Here is a 19,433-nt window from a genome sequence, read left to right as displayed (position 1 = left end):
AGAGAGAGAGAGAGAGAGAGAGAGAGAGAGAGAGAGAGAGAGACAGCAAGAGAGAGAACAACTGGCTAATAATCACTCTAATGAAGTAAGCCCAAAAATTTCATGTTAAATAAGATTTAATCCCCCAAATAGGTTTTAGACTCCTTAATACAAGGACTAACAAGTTCATGTGCTTCTAGAAATATAGCATTACATATTTATATCAACATGATAGATTCAAAAAATGCTTCCATAAAACACTGAGTTTGACCCACTGAATTAAGACATGCCATCAGTGAAATAAAATGCATTTGCGCTGATATGAGATAAAAAGCTGATGGGTTAATCTGTGGCTCTGTACACTTAGAATTGTACAGTTTATTGCATGTAAGTTATATTTCAATTAAAATAACTCAATGAAGAGATAAACAGTAAAGAAATTGAGAACTAAGTTCTACTTCTGGCTATGCTTAGTATAACAAACACTCCTTTAAAGAGCTATGTAAAAATTAGTTAAAGTATAAAAGTAAATTTTTGGAAGGAATTAAATTGCTGCTGAGCAAATGAAACCTTGATGCGCAAAATTGCGCAGAGAGGAAATGCGGCGCGGTGAGCCCAGCGTCTATAGCCGCCTTCTTTGCACAGGGCTTATGTTTTCTAGATCACATGGAGAGAAGGAAAAGCCGACAGAAGCTTGGCTGTTAGGGAAACTCACAAATTCAGGAGTCTTTCAGGGATGAAGAGGCAAACATTGTGCTTTAGGCTCCTGATTCAAGTGTGACTTGAGAGGCCAGATTTGCTAAACAAGGAAAGTGCAAAAAAGTAAGACCAATGAGCAAGACTCCTGCCTGGGGCACTTGCTGAATCCTTAAACTATGCACAGAGAAAAGCTAAAAAGCCAATAAGAAATAACTGAATTACAAAGTGGAACTTTCCCAGTCTGGCAATACATAAAACAAAGTCTGCCAGTACATAAAATCCAAACAGGGAGCCACGTATTCCCACATCGAAGAGCAGCCCCAGGTAAATTCTCCAACTCATGGGCTGCACACATGCAGGAAGACACCCAACAGGGAAGCACCTGGAGCAGGCAGTTCAGTGGAACACCAGCTGCACGCAGCTGCAGTCCCTGGCAAGGTCTGTGCCTTGCCAGGGATCTTGGAGTGGAGGGGTAACCTACTCTGTGTCACTTTGCACCAGCCAAAAGTAGTCTAGAATGGTCTATTTTTTTATTATTATTATTATTATTCTATTACATGTTTGTAGGGCCTGAGGGATACATTCCTTGTGTGACTTGGGACGTGTACGTAACACACCCTGATGCCCTTTTCTCATCCCTTATCCCTCCCTCCGACATCTCTTGACCCATGACCCATTTGAAAAAGACCTGGCTCCCCATTTCTATTCCCCATGCTTTATCTTGCTCTTTATTTACAGTTGGCGTTTCTCCTACAAGATACACCATGCAGTGCTTAAACACATGTGTCTTACTGGTTTCACTTAGCATTATGATTTTAAAGCGCATTTATTTCCTACAAATTACTCAAGTTTTTCTTTTGTTTATGGTGGACACCCATAACAGAGTAGCATGCTGTTCTGTGTAACTGCCACATTTTTCATCCATTCATCTGTTGATGGACCAATAGGCTGATTCCAAGGCTCATTTATTATGAATCGGCTGCTCTCCACATGCATTTACATGGATCATGGTGATGTCTTTAACTCTTGTGGAAGGACACCTAGAAGGGGAATATCTGGTCAAATAAAATCTCAAATTTCAATTTTTTGAGGAATCTCTAGTGATTCTAATTTGGTTTCACTAGTTTTTTTTCCCTACAGTAGTGTAAAGGGCTCCTTTCTCCACCATCCTCAAGGCATCTCCAGCATTTGTTACTTGATTTTTTTGATGATGGGCATTCTTTGTAGGGTAAGACAGAATCTAAGTGTTGCTTTAGTTTTCATTTCTCTAAAGGCTAGTGATTTCTGAGCATTTCTTCATGTGTGTATAGATGATTTGTACTTCTTCTGTGAACTATCTCTATTTTATTTGCCACTTTTTACGAGGTCTTTTACTTGGAGCAATTTAATTTTTTGAGTTCTTTATATATTCTACGATAGGTCAAGATTCAAAGTTTCCCAGGCACCTTACCCCAAACACTCTCCCTCTTGGTTTCCCAGGCACCCTGCCCTCCTTGGCCCCACACAGAGTTAAATCCAGAACCTCAGAACAGGGCCTCCTGCCCTTGACCTGGACAAGAAACCACGAGACTCTCTTTTGTTAACATCAAAGGTCCCCCACAGACCGGGTAGCCCTGCCAAGATTAGCTCTCCCTCAGCTTTTCCAGCCCATGATCACCCTCATTAAAAGATCCTATGAAGTTTCCTGTGCCCCCTTTATTTGCTGCTGTCTTGGTCCTCTAAGCAGCCAACCTGCTTGATGCCCCCAATAAATCTTCTACTCGTGTCGGAATGCCTGGTCTGGTCAATGGTGTGGGTTCATACCTAACATTCTGTACATTAGTGTTCTGTCTGAGATGTATCTAGCAAACTGTTTTTCCTGTTCTGTAAGTTGTCACTTCGTTCTGGTGATTGTTTCCTTGGCTGTGTGGAGCATCTTTAATTTGATATGATCCCATTATTCATTCTAGGCCTGTTTCCTGTGCAACCCTTCTTTCATTCAAAAAGCCCTTGGAGACACCTATGACTTCAGGAATTTGTTTTCCACCAGTTTAAGTGTTTCTGGCTTAACATTCACTTATTTGATCCATTTTTATTTTATTATAGTACATAATGAAAGGTATGGGTTCACCTTTATTCTCTGCATGTGAATATTCAGTATTTCAATACCACTTCTTAAAAGAGTCTACCATTCCTATGATGTATGTTTTCATACCTTTGTCAAAGGCAAATAATTGAATATTCTTGGGGTTGTTGCTGCAGTCTATTCTGTTCCATTGATCTTTATATCTATTTTTATGCCATGTTGTCTTTATCACTTTAGCTTTATAATATAATTTAAGTTGGGATTGTGATGCCACCTGCTTTAGTCTTCATAACCAGGATTTAGTTTGCTATTCTGGAACCCTTCTGGTTCTATAGGAATTTTAGGATTATTTTCACCAGTTCTGTGAAGAATGCTGTTCTTTGATTAGGATCACATTAAATCTGCATATCAACTTCGGGGGCATTAGCCACATTGGTTCTACCTCTCCAAGAAAAGCAGCCATCACTCTATTTTCTGTTGTCTTCCTTGATCTCCTTTTACTGAGGGCTATGGTTTTCATTGTAGAGGCTGTTGCCTTCCCCAATTAGATCATTTCCAAAGTATTTAATTTTTCTTGATGCTGTTGCAAATGATATTCTTTTCCTAATTTATTTTTCAGTAGATTCATTTTAGTGTGTATGAATGCTATTGTTTTTCCATGTTGATTTTGTATCCTGCTATGTTACTTTATTTCCTTATTAAGTTTGAGTCTTGGTGGGTTTGGGGTGCTCATGCTAGAGATCATGTCATCTGCAAGCAATGATAATCTGATTTTTTCCTTCCTTTCTTTTCCTTCCTTCCCTTTCTATTTTTTCCTTCCCTTGTTGTGTTTGTCTTGCCTAATTGCTCTAGCTAATATTTCATGTACACAATTGAACAGAAGTGGTGGTAGTGGGTATTTTATTGTGTTCCTGATTTTAGAGGGAAAACTCTCAGTTTTTCCTCATCTAATATGATGTTGGCATTATGTTGGTCATAAACAGCTTAAGGAATTGAGATAAGGCCCTTCTATTCCTAATTTCTTCAGCATTTTTATCATGCATGGATGTTGGATCTTGTCAATGGTTTTTTCTGCATCTATTGAAGTGATCCTGTGACTTTTGTCCCTGCTTTTGTTTATGTCATATATTGCATTAATGATTTTTGTACGTTGAGCCATCTTCACATCCCTGGGGTGAAGTCTACTTGGTTGTAGGTATGATCTTCTTGATGTCTTGCATTCTGCTTGTCCTGGTCTTTTAAGGGTATTTGTATCTACACACATCGAAGAGATCAGTCCACAGGTCTCCTGTTTATTGGATCTTTGGTTTTGGAATCAGGGTAATGATAGCTTTCAGAAATGGCTTTAGGAGTTCTCTTTCCTTTTCAATTTGATTTTAAAAACTTGAAGGGTTATTGGTGTTAGAACTTCTCTGAAGGTTTTACAGGAGCTAGCAATGAAACCATCTGTACTAGGCTTTTATAATTTGATGGATTTGTTCTATTATTGTTTCAGTTTAATTGCCTGTTATTAATTATTTGGAATTTTTAAGTTTCCTTGATTCAATTTCAGTAAGTCACAAGTATAGCAGAATCTGTCTATGTCTTCAGGAGTCTCCAATTACTAAGTGTACGAATTTACAAAGTTGCTATTAACAGCTTTATTATTTCATCAGTGACTATTGTGAGTTCATCTTTTTATTTCTAATTACATGGATTTGGGTCTTTTCTCTCCCTTTTGTTATTACAATGGCTAAGGTTTTTTATCTATTTTGCTTATTCTTTCAAAGAACAAACTCTTCAATTCACTTAGTCTTTGTATTGTTTTTTGATCTGAATTTCACTGATTTTTTTTCCCTGATCTTTATAATTTCCTTTCTTTTACTGGTTTTGTGTTTAGTGGAGAAAAAAATTAAGGGGAAAATTCAAATCAGGATGGTGTCCAGATAGGAGGGAAAAAATATATAAATATATATATATATATATATATATATATATATATATTGCAATTTTTATTTATTAGTAAATAATGGAAGGATGTGATTTAAAAAATGAAAAAAACTAGAATCTATCTCCCGGAAATCTGACTCCTGAAGTCAGTAACGCACAAATTGAGAGTAATTGGCTCTAAGACATTCCACTGGCAGTGCCCTTAAAAAAAACCAAAAAACAAAAAAAACTTGTTGTTAATGTCCACAATCCAGATCCCTAATCCATTCTAACTCCCAAACAAATTCCCCATGACATAATTGTCCAGCTGTTACTTTGATTCTGCAGCTTTTTAGGCTAATTCGGCAGAGTTGGTTTCTGTTGCTTACCACCAAGAATGGTAGTTGATCTGCCAGCGAAGGGGAAGCCAGCTCCATGGCCCAGACTCCTCAGGCTGCAGTGAGCATCCCCTCCAGCTAGGGGATAACGCTGTGTGTGCTCCAGAGAAGCTTCACTACCTTCAGGGCATCTGCGTTGAGGCCAAGGGCCCTAAGCTGGGTAGGTCTGCAGCCGAAAGTGGAAGTTCACAACTTGAGTGAGGAAATGGCAACTGTGATGAACCCAAAGTATCAACTTTATAATTTCGTTCAATAACATCAGAGTTTTATAATAATGCTACACTAGAAATCCTTGGTTTCCACAGATTTCAACTGCATTGCTCAATCTCTGAAACTAACCCGAAACTGTACAATAAAAATAACTCATTTTTAAAGCCAGAGTTCCCAATTTCAAAATCTTAGGGTTAATTTTTTAAATGTATTGATTTTTCACTCTTTTAAAAAAGTTTCTTTTTGTTTTGAATATTATCCAAAATAATGGTCTTGTATCAACTGAATTATTATTTTTCTAAAAAATCAACTGAAGTGCAAATTCTAGAGACAATGGGATTCAATTATGCAGGATGAAGAAAGAAACAGCAAACAACAACACTAAACACAGGCGGTAACAAGGTACAGATGAGAAAGGAAAGGGTGTCAAAAAAAAAAAAAAATCCAAATATTTTTAAAAGGTAGTGAGGTCTGAAAAATAAAATCCACAGTGGGAAGTAAGAAAACTATCAGTACTGTCAGTTGTGATTCACTTAAAAAGAAGCTGAAATAGGAAGATTTGGATCTGTTTTTCGGTTAAGAAAAATATGATCAATTATACAAAACATCCCCAGACACTAGCCCAAGAGGCCAACAAACATTGGACAAATCTTTCATGGCAGTCTTTGAAGGCCCTGAACTTTCAAAACTGAAAGAAAAGGGTATTGCTAGCCTGAAACTAGGCTTTTCATAACAATGACTCACAATGATTCATCTGTTCTTAAACTAATTGCTGTACCACAGATCAAATCAGGAACCAGAAAAACAGGCTGAAGAGGATGGAAATAATGCATCAAATTATCACTCTCTGGCATGGCAGGCATTTGACAAAGGGCTCCAAAAGGCTCCAAAACTGATGAGACAGAAGTGTCAACTCTCCTTATTCACTGGCCAAATACACACACCAGGTTGACTGGGTCTGGTTTGAAAAAGGAAGCTGATGCAAAGGGAGCTCTGAGTCTTCTGGCATAGTCTCTCACTTGTTGATCTCTACCTCTTAAAATCTCTTTGCTTTCCTGCACCTTACCCATCTATACTGACAGTTCTGGCCTTCAAAGGAAGACTGTGGGACAGAGACCCACACACTCCCACACGGCCCAAAGGTGTCTTTCTCTTCTGCTGCCTCTACAAGACTGTCTCAAGCCATCACATCCTACTTCTCATGGAAACATGGAGCACCTAAAGGCAAAGTTCTGTAAGCTGAACTAAGCCATTCAGCAGGCCAAGAAGATGATCCATGTGGGCTGGTAATTTTGACAGTGACTGATATGAGAATATGTGCTCCTTAAGGAAATGTGGTCAGGGTTGGAAATTCAGCTCAAGGACAGACCACACTGGATGTTCTGGCTCCTGGAAAAGTTTTCATTCATGGAAAGACAGCTGGTGGCTCTTTAGCTTTTAGGTCAGGTAGATTTGCTCCTAATATGATGGCTAATTTGCTATTTGTACCTGGGAATCAGAAAAATACTTGTCTTGTCTTGGTCTTGGCCTTTCAGAAGTTTTATTTTAAGAATTCAGATAACATCTTTTTTCCAGAGACTGAGCAATGAGAATTTCATTTTCAAGGAATCCTAGACTCTATAGACATAGGGGATCCTGTCTCAAAGCTTAAAGAACCTCTCAGTTGTCTTTTGTTTGTTTTGCATCTCTACCTCTACCCTGGTTTTCATGGAGAGAGGCTTGGTCTTGCAAGCTCCTCCATATTTTCAGGCTTTCCACTTGGACCTCTCCCCTTTGGGCCTGTGCAATCACATCATTAAACTAGAAGGGACACATTTTCTCAGCAATCATTTCTTGGGCAAAGATCTGATGGATCGCCCTCCCTCTGGGTAGTGACATCAGAAAAGAGAATCATCATGAATGAGTCTTGGCATAGAAGTCATTGCTTATGGCAATGAAGTTCAGAAATCACAAAGTCAGCCAGGATGGGTGTGATGGAGGAAGAGACAAGGGTTTGTCCTTGGGAATGTATATTTCAGCAGACACAAGGAAATACAGGTTTAAAAGGACACTGAGGCTGTGAGTAGATAGTGCCTCCGAATTCAACATCTTTCTTCAAGAAAGAGCCCTTAAAAAAAAAATTCTAGCCCCATGAGAGTGCAAAGATACTTACTGATACTAAATGTTTCCCCAGCTCCATCATTAGGATTGTGATAATAAAGAATGTCAGTGCCAGTGACCTGAACCTCAGGAAGCAACCCATTCCTGCCAAGTAGCAGTTCATAGATTATCTATCTCATAGTGTCCTTCTCCTTTCTTGCTTCACAATTTCTGGGTTTCCAACTGGCTCTTGCACCTAGGAATGGTCCTGCCAATGTGAGCTGAGAAGTCAGAAGGAGTCCCTGTTGATCCTACATGCCTGCTGCTGGCTTCTCTGTCATAACTCAATCTCTATGTGCTTCCTGAGAACCCAGGCATTTCAGAACTATTGATATGCATCTGTCCTGAGTTAGACTCTACACAACCTGAGAAGGACAATCAGCACCTACCTACAAAAAAGAATAGAACATCAACTTAGAAAGTCTTATAGATGTATAATTGCAATAGAAGTTTAGGACAACATGCAGGTCTGATTTATTTCACTTAAGAATATGGTCTCTAGTTGCATCCATTTACCAATAAAAGCCTCAAATGTATGCATTTTTACAACTGCATAATACTCCATTGAGTGAAAATACAACATCTTCTTTATCCATTCCTCAGTTGATGGGCACATGGGTTGCTTCCAAGATAAAAATGAAGTCTAAAGGCTACAATAGATACTGGTAAAATGAAATAAACCTTTTCCAAAGAAAGGAATTACTGAGATGAGGAGGACAGGAGAGGGAGTGGGGGAAAGAGGAAATTCTACATAAGTAAACAGGATGATTTGGACAAATGTACTGTGAATTTCTGCTGGTCTATGGAAAGAAGCAGTCAATGCTTACTTGGTTTTGTCTTCTTTTTTCAATTCTTTTTCGTTTTTTTTTTTTTGCTTCTTAATTTCTTATACTTTTTCTTTTCTTTTTTCTTTCTTCTTATAATTTTACACACATATATCTGGTAATATGAACAACTAATTTGAAAACAATACTATGCAATACAGCAAATACTGTGAGATTCATATTACTTTGTTTAGTGACATTCTGTCATTTGATTTTTTTCTGTTTTAATACTATCTTGTGCTCTAAAAAATAATTTAGACAAAACTAATTCATCTAAAAAATATTCTAGTTTAGGAAAACGTGTAGGTAAGAACTGTAGGTCTAAAAGAAGTATTTTACAAGACAATACAATCTTAAATTTTTTTAAATAAGTTTTTTATTATGATCACAAAAATGGTACCTACAATTTAAAGAATTCAGTGAATGAGTAAGTACACCAAAAGGCAAACTTCCTCCTCAAGAGCACACTCCACAGGAATAACTACTATAGCAATATATAGTTTTAGATTTGGGTGTTTTTTCCTTACCATACATGGATACCAGATTTTATTTATACCACGATTCTGTTTTGTTTACGCTGTCCTGTGAGCACATGTCCACACCAGGATACAGAGTGGCATCTTATTTCTCTCTTCATGGTGTATGTAGTATAGACAGAGGGTGAGAATGTTGTATGAAGACAGAAAGGTGCACCAGGGATATAGGTCAGTGGAACAAGGGCTGCCTGGTAAGCGCAGGTCCTGGGCTCAAGTCTCATCGTTAATTAAGTAAGTAAGTAATAGTAGGAAAACAGCCACAAATCCTGAATAATAAAGGTAAAGATGAAGAAGGGGTCAAACTGTAGACAGGCTTGAAATCAAGCAAATAGAATTTTAAACTTGGCAGGAAACGGAGGCTCAAAGGACCTCTTACCCTGGCTAGTGACTCTAGTAGTGTGCCACTGCTGTGGGGCAACATGAGAGGACAAGCCCTCCCCAGAGAAGGACCGCTTTGCTTCACATATAGCAAAATGGACAATATGAATTTTAAGAGTAAATGATTTTTTAAAACAAATTCCAATTACGGTAGTGCAGAAGGGAGTGAAACCAGTAAGTGTGGTTTGTTTGTGTTTTGGTTCAAGAGAGCCGTAGCTAGCCCTTTGCTGTATGTGGACAGACCAAGAAGAACGCGGCCTACAGTCCCTAAATTGGTCCTCTCCAAGGTCTATCATGTGAGCTGACCCTTTGATTTCAGACTTCATTGCTCCAGAAATGTGACAAAGTGACAAAGACATTTCTGCTTCTAAAATATTCAGCCTCACACTTTGTTAAAGCACTTTAATATCCATGTATTTCTCACCTTCATCATCTGGTCTGTCTAGCCAGATCTATGTGCCGTTACAATACATTGTCTAGTTTTGATAGTTCTTTCTCTTCAGAGTCGTATTATCTATCCTAGGCCTTTTGCCTTTCCATATAAACTTTAGAATCAGCATAGCAGTATCTGCAAAATAACTTGCCAGGATTTTTATGAAAATTGAGTTGAATCCATAAAACAGGTTGGGAAGAATTAGTGCCTTAACAAAAACTATTGAGTTTTTCGTGAACACTACGTATCTCCATTTATTTTCATCTTTATTTCTTTCCTCAGAATTTAACATTCTTTGCAAGATGATTTTGTACATGTTTAGCTAGACATATATATATATATATATATATATATATATATATATATATATAGTTCATTTTGAGTATCATTTTAAATCAGCATTTTATTTCAAGTTCCAGTCATCCCTTAGTGGTAAATAAGAAATCAATTTATTTCTAAATAGTAACTTTCTATATTATGACTTTGATATACCTGAGTATTAATTCTAGTGAGGATTTTGGTGATTCTCTGGGATATTTTGTATATTTCTTTTCTTTTTCTTTTTTTTCTTGCAGAACCAGGGACTGAACTTAGGCCCTTGCACTTGCCAGTCAAGCATTTGTTCTACTGAGCTATCTTCCCAGCCCTATATTTTATATATTATTTCATGTGATAACTAAGACATCTTAATTTCCCCCTTTACAAGCTGTATACTTTTATTTCTTTTGCTCATATTAGTGTGTGAGGTAGGATGTTAAGTAGACTGCTCTCTGTAGCTGAGAAGAAACAACACCTTTATGTAATTCACAATCTTAGCCACAATCTGCCCCGCTTGTCACCACGATGTTTCATGTTTGCCATAGGTTTTGCTGTAGGATTTTTGTAGATCCTTTTCATCAAGTTCTGAAACTTTACCCCTCTTCCTAGTTTGCCATTTATATAGTGGACTGCACAGGCTGCTTGTTGAGTGTGTATCTGACATATTCGCACAAGTTGCACTAGTTCATTTTGTATAACTTAAAGTTGGACTTAAGATACCAATATATTGCTGAGGATGATTACATTCATGATCATGACAATACTAATCTGCAGTCTTTTTTTTTTTTCTTTTTGCAATATGTTCACATGGTTTTAGCATTATGGTAGTTCAGACTGCAGAGTGAATTGGGAAATTTTTATTTATGGCTTTTCTTTTTATTTAGAGAATACTTTATTAAATTCTGTAATCAAACTCATGTAGATAAGAACTTGCATATTTAATACAATGCATTATCCCTGAATCTATTTATTTCAAATTTTAGCTGAACTTGTAAATATTTAGAATTTCTTAAGGGGCCGGGGAGATGGCTTACTGGAATAAGCGCTTCCCTGCCAAGTGGAAGGGCCTGAGTTCAATCCCTGGTTCCACAAAAAAAAAGAAAAAAAACTTCTTAGACTCTTGTGGAAATGCTTGGTAAAATTCACTAATGAAAAACCATCTGGACTGGCTTCTTCTGGAAGTATGTTAGCTTTTCTTTGTTATGACTAAATAGCAACATGAATAAAGAAGAAAAAGGTTATTTGGGGTCATGATTCAAATCCATGGTTGGCTGGTTCCATTGCTTTGGGCCTGAGATAAGGCAGAACATCATGGAGGAAGGGCATAGTGGGGAAAAGCTGCTGACTCCATGGCAGCCTGAAAGCGGGGAGAGAGAGAGAGAGAGAGAGAGAGAGACAGAGAGAGAGACAGAGAGAGAGACAGAGAGAGAGACAGAGAGAGAGTCAGAGAGAGAGACAGAGAGAGAGACAGAGAGACAGAGGGAGAGACAGAGGGAGAGACAGGGACAGAGACAAGAGACAGAGACAGCCAGAGAGCAGGGCGCTAGGGAATGAGGCACTGCCTCCACAGACAAAACCCCAGAGACCTGCTCCCACCAGCCGTGCTGCACCCCCTAAGGGCCTATCCACCTATGAATACAAGTGGACTTAGGATAAACCCAATGGACTTAGGACTTAAGTTAACACATTACTTTAGTTGTCTTCTCAATCCCATCAGCCTGCTACCCCATACTGGCACAGGCATCAATGCTGGTGCACTGGCATCAAGTTTTCGACACATGAGCCTTTTGCAGTAGCTTTAGATCCAAACAATAACATGTAATTAAATATTGAAAATAAATATAAGAATATTCAAATCATCTCTAGTCGTGTGATTTTGGTTGCTCATGGATTTCAAGGAATTGATCCTTATCTTTACCTTTGTCATAGCGAGTATTATTTATTATGTAAAATCCCATAGGTAGGCACAAGTAGTAGATCTCTTTGTGGACCTAACAAGAAAGTGGACTAGCACTGATTCAAAACAATGGCTTATCGTTTTTCCTGAGCCCTCCCCTTACATCTTTTGCCCCTGTTAAAGCTCATCTTCTGCCCCATTTCCTTCCATGAAAACTGTGGTGATTCCCAGGCTCATTGCACTAATACCAAGGATGGCCCGCCCACAATGGGGCCTGAAGGTCTTTCACCTCATTGGAGCAGGAGAGCGGGAAGGAGAGTTAGGTTCATTTAAAGGAACCTGGATTAATGTTTCCCAACTCCAGTAGTTATTACAAAAAGTCACATCCTATTCAGTAGAACAACTAATGAAACTGATTTTTAAAGGGAAAAAAAATGTCATGTGTACTTGTCATTATTCCCTTCACATGGCACACCTGCTTTAAACTGGCCTAAAAACTTTGTGCAGGCGTGGAAGAGCAGGTTAGCTTGTGGCCGGGCTACATGCCACAGGAGTGATCACTCTTGCTTCTGGCCTTGATGCTGCCTGCTGAGCATGTTTTTATAACGTGGTTGGGAGTTCATATGGCTCAGGTGAAAATTGATAAAGCTAGACGAGAAGCACTGTACTGACTTTAAAAGGATAGTAAAATATAAAACTACAATCTTAATAAAGTCAAATAGGTGAATATTACCTTTATTTCAGGTTCCACTAGTAAAAAAAAAAAAAAGTGCATCTGTGTATTCAAAGTGGTTAGTATAGATATATAGTTACATTCTCTTAATGAATAGAGGGATTTGTTCTAATGGTGTTTGTAGATAGGGTATCATGTCCGCATCTTGTACAGCGAATAACCACTAGGAAGAATGTATGCAATGTGTCAATTATTGAAACTGTCCTACCAATTTGGTTTGAAACTGTCTCATTGCTATTTGTTTATCAATAAAATTATGGAAAAAATTAATCAGTTAATTAGTTAACTAAAAATGAGAAAAAACCTACTAGCAATTATAGGAAGTCAATAAGGAGAAAAATCACATTCATACCAAGACCTCAAAGAAAGACAACTGATCTTTGTTCTAAATGAAACAAGGATATTCACATACAGGAAGATTAAAAAGAAAAACATTGATCAATTTCCTAGGGTTAAAAACTGGAGCGCGTGTGTAAGATCCCTAGGTATATCTGTTTTCAAAAAAATGTTCCTAAGTTGAACCATAATTCAAAGTTCTTCTATTTGAAGATAATAGCCCACTGAGATTGCCAAGATGAAACAATGCTTTGAACACATATTCTTCTTTTCTTTGAAACATATTTCTGATAGTACATTGTTGGAAAAGATGCAGCTAAAAATCTAAAATGATGGAATTGGTGAAGAGATGCGACACTTTTTGATGTCATTTTGTTAGCTTGTAAGGCAGGTCAGATTCAGCTCTAGAGGGATCAACTTTTTCTCCCATATCTGCCTGGCCTTTGAATTTATTTCTTCTAAGTATGTTAGATAGTGTTTTTGAAACTGCTTTTACATCATTCACTGTAGAAATTAGATTTTTACCTTGTACTCAGAACACATAGGCATCCCCATACACATGTATATGCAACTTTTATGAAATAATATATACTTGAACCATATAGTGTCATCTGATTCTTTTCCTATTCTGTCTTCTTCTGGCACATTCTGTTTTATTCTATTTTTTAAATTCTAATTATTACACAATAAATAGATTTTGTAACCTACCAATGGATACTCGACCAACACTGCACTAAGGGCTCTGCCTCATACTTTCAAAATTAATTTTATTGGTTCCCTGTAAACTGTTTGCATTTTCAGCCAATAAATCCAGTTGATACAAAGCAAGAGCAGACTAGATATTTATTTTCATTTTCATTCACTCATTCAGCAATCTTTATTATGTCAAACAGCACTTTCATATGTCAAACATTTCAGGCATATAAACATGCAGGATTTCAGGGAAACAAAACAGATAGTATTACTTCAAAAAATTTAAGGTCAAAAGACAGTAATTTTAAAAACTTCCATAAAATTTTAATTCAGAAAATATAAACTTAAAAAGTGATGATTGTTATAAATAAAACCAACAAGATTTAAAGATCAAAATACAAACACCATTGTTGTAGGGAGCCAAATTAGATAGAAATATTACAGGCAGTCAGATAGAGGCAGGCCCTCAAGGAGATAACACAGGAGACAAGATACCTCACAACTGTGGGAGGGATGAATGCTCCTGCTGTAAGCCAGACCTAAGACCAAAGATCAAGCAAATGCTGACCTCCCTAAAGATTAGCATCCAGGATTGATCTTCACCCTGAGGGAGCCAGGAAGAGTCATTATCTGATAGCTACCAGATAAAGTCCTGTTTTACATTCATGCCCGCTTGCTATGTGACTCCCCTTCCCCATTTGGTCCTGGACTTAATTTTACTTGAGCAATGGTGCTTGTAATCTCATTGGTTGACTATAGTTTTGTTCCACCCCACATCCACCTAAGTGAGTTCCCCTTTTCTCCACCTTAGCTCGGCATGGCTTTCCTCTATAGAAGTCCCTGGAAGAGACAACTTCCCCAGGACAAGCTGCTCGGGCCTCCCTCCTGTCTCTCTTGGACAGGAGCTTTCTTTCCCTCAATAAATATATTCTGCTCATAACTCCATTTGTTCCTAAAATTCATTCTTTGGTTTTAGAGAACACAAACTCATCCAGTCAGGTTGGGAGATCATTTTTCTCTTATATCATTTGGAGATTCCCTGTGTTATTTGCAGGTCATCCACCGGAGATCAGTTTTTTTCCCCATATCACCATGAGGCTTATTTAGACTTACTACATGTCTGCAGAGTTGGCATCTTAGCCAAGCGCCCACTCCTCCTCTCTAATCATTGGTCTCTTCTTTTACACCTTTAATATGGTCTCTCTCTTTTTTTTTAATTTTAGGGAAGGGTCTACAGGGTGTTCAGGGTCTCACTATTAGATTGGACTCATAGTGATTCTCCTGTTTACAGCCTCCCAAGTGCTGAGATTACAGGCAAGCGCCACCACACCCAGTTTCAATTGCTGTCTCAGGGGAGGCGCCAGAATAGCAGGCCTGGGGATGGAACCCTGGGCCCCTGGGCCCCTGGGCCTGCTTGCAGGCATTTTAATCTGCTGAGCTATTTGGATGGCCCTTAAGATAGTCTTAATAAGGGTCAGGGTTTCCAAGATAAATATTCTATTTCTCAATTAGCAAATGGCTAAGGGAATCCCAGCCACTAAGTTCCGGTGGGTGAGATGTGAACTGTGAACAGGAACAATTTGTGTCACTTCTGGGTATTGTTCTTTGTACAATGGTCCATAAATTTCCTTGACCTTCTAAAAGGCAGCATGCACTGTGATTGAACTCAGATGTGGAAGCCAAGCCTGACAATCACTAAGCTGACTGCATAATCACATCGCCAACCTATTTTGGGTCTTCATATGAAAAAGAAAGAAACTTCTCTATTGCTGCCACTGTATTACAGACTATCTTTTGTCAGGTCCTAAAATAAAGCAATATAAACACTTAAGAGATGGAAAAAAGAGCCCTTTGGAGACTAAAGGGATTGGTTGTGGTTGAGAAGTAGAAATGTTGCAGAGAGAAGCAAAGGAATGCACAAGACCCCAAAAGACAGCAGGTGTTCTAGTGTCCTGGGAGCAAACAGAGGCTGAGTACCTGGACTGTAGCAGGAGAACGAAAAATAGGCAAAGATGAGAGGTGGTAGATTAGAAACAAAGCTAACAGCAATCATGTCTTGAATTAGGATCCCAATAATTTTTCGAGGTAGATTAGGAGAACTTCACACTGCCACGCACACTGTGAATGTTGCTAGTTTATACTAAGGCGCTGGATTCCTGCTGCTATGCCCTTCCCTTTTTGCTTGGTTCACTCCAAGCCTTCAAATGGTCTGCTGCTTTCTCCCTTTTAAAAGAAAGACAGAATTCCTACAGCACTGCAAATTTTGCCTAAGAACCTGTTTATCTCTTGAACTGATTGAATGATTGACTTCCAAAACACGACATATAAATCTTCATCCTGGTTGAAAAATAGTATCTTCCCCAATCCTGTGACAGGCAGACTTATTAAGATGTTATGAATTTTATTTTCACTTATCTCCATAAGTGGTCACATTACTGCTTTGCTACTTAGGATAATTAATGTCGTCCTTTAATTTTTGTTTTATTGTTATAAAGTAAAAATCTTTCTCCCTCAGCCAGTTCACACCGCACGCCATGCAAGCCATTGTACTTCCATTCTCTTAGCTCATTTCAGCTGTCTCTATGCAAAGCCTGTCAGTAAATCACTTTTAATATTTAATACTTTACTTTAATATCTGCAAGCAAAAGATTCTGCTTTGATTTTAATGTCAATAAGTCCAGCTTGGATGTGTCTATAAAATGATTTGCAGCACATCCTACTGGTATGCAAAGATGAAAAAGAAATTTAATAAAAATAAAACAAAATGTTTTCTTTGATAGAAATTTCCAGCTGTTTTCTCAAAAGCCATCAAATGTAATGAAAGGGGTATGAAAGACTTAAACACAAAGGTTGTCTAATTAGCTGGATACATTTGAAATTATAACACCGGTCTGCAGACATGAGGCAAAGCAAGCTGCTGTTTTCAGCTATGATGACATTCCAGGAGCACTGTAATTTATCTTCTATTATTTCTAGCAGGAGTTGAATGAGAACTAACTGCAGGGTGCTATTTTTATAAGCATTTTACAAAGATGTTTTCACATTTTCTGTTAATGTACTAATGAAAATCTGTATCAAACACATTTAGATGCACTAATAACTTCTTTTGGGGGGGATGACAAAATAAAAATTATTTAGGTAATTTGAGTGGGATGCAATCCTTATTTTAAATAATGACTAGCATTCCATTCAAGTTAAAGAAAAAACAATACAGCAGCTAATTTCCCTGGACAGAGAGCTGAGCCGTGCACTCTAAGGGTCACACACAGCTCGTAAGCTATGAAGAGGTGCAGGAGGAAGAAGGCAGGACGCAGCACTCTGGAAGGTTGGACCACTAGTTAAGCCTCACATTTGACCATCACCTGAAAAATAAAAGCAGTTCAGTAAATTCCTCACTGAAGTCACAGAGGGCTATTTTTGTGGAAATAACTTTTAGTAGTTGTATTTCTGCCACCAAAAACCTCTGGAACTGAATCATTTTACATAACTGGGCTTTCCTGATAAAGTGCTTATTTAATATATTTGATTTTGAACTTTATGATCTTTTTAAAAATAGAATGTATAGAACAGAATTTACCTTTCACTGATGATTCAAAGCTATGATTGATTAAAAACAATCACCCTGTCCTGTTAGATGACAGAGATATTACCAAAGGCCTTTGCGCTTGACCCCACACTGAATAACAGAGGATGACTGCATTTCTTGTCTTTGCAACATTGACTTCTTTAGGTCTTTTGCTTGCTGACTGCCCCTGTTACATTGCTCACAGAAAAAGAAAAAGTGGATTGCCATTTTAAACTCTTTCAATATCCATTTTGAATCCTTGTTCCCTGCATTACTAGCGATAGAAATTCAAACAACACCTTGACTTTATAGGCTTTCATTTTCTCATTTACAAAACAGTCACATTAATAAGATGATTGAGATACATACATGAATCCTTCTTATTCTGTAATTTCTGTTAACACATACATAGTTATAATTTTCTGAGTTTGTAAGCACTGTAGACTTAGTCAAAAATATTTTATGCATGTTCTTCTCGGTAGAAATAGAAGATCACAAAATTAATTCCAAAATATTTGATACATGGCTGTAACCAACTGGGAAAGTAGTAAAGAATAAGTAGTGTTTCTCTCCTCAGCAGCCCACTGCTCGGTAGTGTTCGCCACCATAAGCCGCAGCTACGAGGATGAGCTGCAGTTCCTGGAGAAGCTCAGGAAGAACTGCTGGAGGATAAAGAAGGGCTTCGTGCCTAATACACAGGGGGGAGGCATTTTGTATGTGAATGATTCCTTAGAGAAATCAATGCCTGAGGAGTTAGGGAATGCCTGGCGAGGAGGCGGTGTTGGTACCTTCTTGCCAGTCATGAAGCAGATTGGCAATGTGGCAGCCCTGCCTGGAATTGTTCATTGATCCACTGGGCTCCCTGATGTCCACTCAGGCTATGGATTTGCTATTGGGAACATGGCAGCTTTTGATATGAGTGACCGAGAAGCAGTGGTGTGCCCAGGTGGTGTCAGATTTGACATCAGCTGTGATGTCCGCCTGCTGAAAACCAACTTGGATGGATGCTATGTCCAACCCATCAAGGAACAACTGGCCTAAGCAATGTTTGACAACATTCCTGTTGGGGTGGGGTCCAAAGGGATCCAAAGGGGTCATCCTGATGAATGTCAAAGACCTGGAGGAAGCCTTGGAGATGGGTGTGGACTGGTCCCTGCAAGAAGGCTTTGCCTGGGCCAAGGACAAGGAGCACTGTGAGGAGTATGGAAGGATGCTGCAGGCTGACCCCAACAAGGTCTCAGCAAGGGCCAATAAAAGAGACCTTCCTAAGCTGGGGACTGTGGGTGCTGGCAACCACTATGCAGAAATCCAGGCTGTGGATGAGATCTTCAAGAATATGCCGCAAAGAAGATGGGCGTTGCCCACAAGGGGCAGGTGTGCATGATGACCCACAGTGGCAGCCAAGGCCTGGGCCACCAAGTAGCCACAGACACACTGGTGGCTATGGAAAAGGTCACAAAGAGAAACAAGATCATAGTCAATGACCAGCAATTGTCCTGTGCTCAGATCTCCTCCCCAGAAGGCCAGGACTACCTAAAAGGAATAGCAGCTGCTGGCAACTATTCCTGAGTCAACCGCTGATCCATGGCTTTCCTAACCCACCAGGCTTTTGCCAAGGTCTCCAACACAACCCCGGATGGCCTAGCCCTGAACGTGATCTATGATGTCTCCCACAACATTGCCAAAGTAGAGCAGCACATGGTGGATGGGAAGGAAGGGACGTTGCTGGTGCACAGGAAGGGGTCCACACATGCTTTTGCTCAACAGCATGGACTCATCACTGTTGACTACCAGCTCACTGGACAGCCCATGCTTATTGGTGGCACCATGGGAACCTGCAGTTATGTTCTCACTGGAACTGAACAAGGCATGACCAAGACCTTTGGAATCACCTGTCATGGTGGCAAATTGGCAGCTATGGGAATTGCAATCCTGGTAGCCTTGCCCAAACTAGATATGGGAGGGGCTCTTGAGTCCTGTAAGAATGAGACCACTGTGGTGAACAGCTGCCACGATGCTGGAATCAGCAAGAAGGCCATTAAATTGAGGCCAGCCACAGTCATCAAAGGATAAGGCCCCCAAGCCTCTGGACTGCCTGACCTCAGCCAGGTGGGGGCAGACTGAGACCCTCTGGACACCACTGACTGACAGCCCTGCATTGTATGGCTGTGGCTGCCCATGCCAAAAGGTTCCCTGAAGGCAGGCAATGAAGCTGTTGTCCAGAAGGAGCTGAGGGGCCTCTTACTTATCCCAAAGATTTTCAGGAAAATCTGTGAGGGGCAGAAGGGGAAGAAACTGCCTTACTCAGCCATGTAGGTCTTT

The 19,433-nt window shown here is 39.1% G+C and overlaps 1 pseudogene; it reads left to right on the top strand.

Annotated features, from left to right (window-relative positions):
* LOC101581409 overlaps positions 1-19,184 on the top strand; it is a 19,889-nt pseudogene extending 705 nt beyond the window's left edge.
* The last annotated feature ends 249 nt before the right edge of the window (positions 19,185-19,433 follow it).

This window comes from Octodon degus, unplaced genomic scaffold (genome assembly GCF_000260255.1).
Source record: "Octodon degus isolate 3935 unplaced genomic scaffold, OctDeg1.0 scaffold00046, whole genome shotgun sequence".
Lineage (NCBI taxonomy): Eukaryota > Metazoa > Chordata > Mammalia > Rodentia > Octodontidae > Octodon > Octodon degus.
The sequence above is the reverse complement of the archived record's forward strand: the minus strand, read 5'-3'. Positions and strand labels throughout refer to the sequence as shown.